The sequence below is a fragment of the Sesamum indicum genome, unplaced genomic scaffold, assembly GCF_000512975.1.
Source record: "Sesamum indicum cultivar Zhongzhi No. 13 unplaced genomic scaffold, S_indicum_v1.0 scaffold00119, whole genome shotgun sequence".
NCBI classification, from domain to species: domain Eukaryota; kingdom Viridiplantae; phylum Streptophyta; class Magnoliopsida; order Lamiales; family Pedaliaceae; genus Sesamum; species Sesamum indicum.
This window is the reverse complement of record NW_011628048.1, coordinates 442,161-444,706: the sequence shown is the minus strand read 5'-3', so window position 1 is coordinate 444,706 and position 2,546 is coordinate 442,161.

Below are 2,546 nucleotides of genomic sequence, written 5' to 3'. Positions count from 1 at the left end.
GCATGGTGAACTGGCCTGTTCCCTCAAATGTCAAGGCACTGAGGGGTTTTCTGGGACTCACTGGTTACTATAGGAGGTTCATCAAGGATTATGGGTCTATTAGCAGACCCCTCACAGCATTATTGAAGAAAGATGCTTTTGGTTGGAATCCAGAAGCTGATGAAGCCTTCAATCAACTCAAGAAAGTGATGACTACAGCCCCAGTGTTATCCATGCCTGACTTTTCCAAACCCTTCATTGTAGAGACAGATGCAAGTGGAAAAGGGATTGGTGCTGTACTGATGCAAGAAGGAAAACCAATAGCTTACCTGAGCAAGGCCCTGGCTGCAAGGAACCTTGGATTATCTACCTATGAGAAAGAGTTTTTGGCCTTACTCTTGGCAGTAACCAAGTGGAAACATTATCTGTTGGGGAACCACTTTATTATCAAAACGGATCAGAGGAGCCTCAAGCACATTCTAGACCAAAGGGTTGATTCTATGTTGCAGCAAAAGTGGGTCACCAAGCTCCTAGGTCTCAGTTATGAAGTTCAATATAAGAAGGGGACTGAGAATAGAGCTGCTGATGCTTTGTCCAGAATGGATCAAGTGATTGATACTCAACATTCCTGTGCCATATCCACACATGTTCCTATGTGGATGCAAGAGGTGAAAGCAAGTTATGAGGGGAATACATTATTCCAGACAGTGATCCAAGCAAAAATCATAGAACCTCAATCATTTCCTGACTATACTTATGAAACCGGGGTACTGAAGAAAAAAGGGAAACTATGTGTTGGGAGCCATGGAGAAATCAGACAGAAAATTCTCAAAGCACTCCATGACTCAGCTCTTGGGGGCCATTCAGGGATTTTTGGAACTTATCAGAGGGCCAAGTTGCTGTTTTATTGGCCTACTATGAAGGATGATGTTCAAAATTGGGTAAAGGAGTGTGAGGTTTGTCAGAGATCAAAACATGAAAACTGCCCCTACCCTGGGCTGCTGCAGCCTCTACCAATTCCAGACCAGGCTTGGTCGTGCATTTCAATGGACTTTGTGGAAGGACTCCCTAACTCTGAGGGCAAGGATTCAATCATGGTCATTGTGGACAGATTAACCAAGTACTCTCATTTTATTGCCCTCATACATCCATACACTGCTGCATCTATTGCAAAAGTTTTCTTTGATAATATTTACAAACTTCATGGCTTGCCAGTTAGCATTGTGTCTGACAGGGATAAGGTGTTCACTAGTAAATTCTGGAGGGAGTTATTCACACTATCAGGGGTGTCCTTAGACATGTCTACGGCTTATCATCCTCAGAGTGATGGACAAACAGAAAGAGTCAACCAGTGCCTTGAGAATTATTTGAGATGTATGTGTCAGCAAAAGCCAAAAAAATGGGCTCAATGGCTAACATTAGCTGAATTCTGGTTCAATACTAATTTTCACACTGGTTTAAAAGCTACACCATTTCAGGCACTATACGGGTATCCTCCTCAACAACTCACCATGGGTCCTTACCAACAGAGTCACCACAGTGAGGTTAAGGAGCTTATACAGGAGAGGGCCAGGGTCTTACAAATGTTGAAGGAGAATTTGCAGCTGGCTCAGCATAGAATGAAAATTTATGCTGACAGGAAGAGGACTGAAAGGGAATTCCAGGTCGGAGATGAAGTTTTTCTAAAATTACAGCCTCATAAGCAAACATCTGTGGCACTTAGAAAGAGATTGAAGCTTTCAGCTAAGTATTATGGCCCTTATAAGATCGTCGAGAAGGTGAGCAAGGTGGCTTATAAGCTAGAGTTACCCCCAGGTTCAAAAATACATCCTGTATTTCATGTATCATTGCTCAAGAGGAAGATTGGTTCTAAGTACTTCCCTTCAAACCAGCTGCCTGAATTCGAAGATGAAACCTTCAAAATTTACCCAGCTGCCATTTTAGCTCGGAGGATGATACCCAGGAACAATGTGGGTGTTCCTCAAGTGCTGATTCAATGGTCTCATTCATCTCCAGAACAAGCCGTTTGGGAAGATTATCACACTGTTGCAGCAAGACTTTGATCCTTGGGGACAAGGCTCAAAAAAAGCGGGAAGGAGTGTCGCGCTTTTAGACCAAAATGCGACTTTTATCGGGGGACGTCAGATCAAAAGGAAGGACGAGGACCGCCCGATTGAACAAACGAGGGAAATTGGGGATAATTTTGGGGAGTCGATCGAAGACGGCGTCGTATCAGACGAACTAGGGCGCAATCAAGAGGAGAATGGAATTGGGGATTCGAAGTTCATCACACCCGTTCAAATGTGATCAGGCGAGAGACACGTGGACGGCCGAGGATCATGGCGCAGTACTGAAGCCTGCTACTGTTCTAATTTTTGAGGATTTCAGCAAATTTGTCTAGGACCAATAGGAGCTCCATTGCAAGGACAAATAGCCCCTTTTCTGATGGAATTTTAATGTTGATTTCAGCTTTTATGTTCTGTCATTTTTTGTCTGTTTCATCAGACTTTTGTAAAGGGGAGCTGAAGATTGTAAACGGTCCATTATGAATGAATTATCAAGTCTAT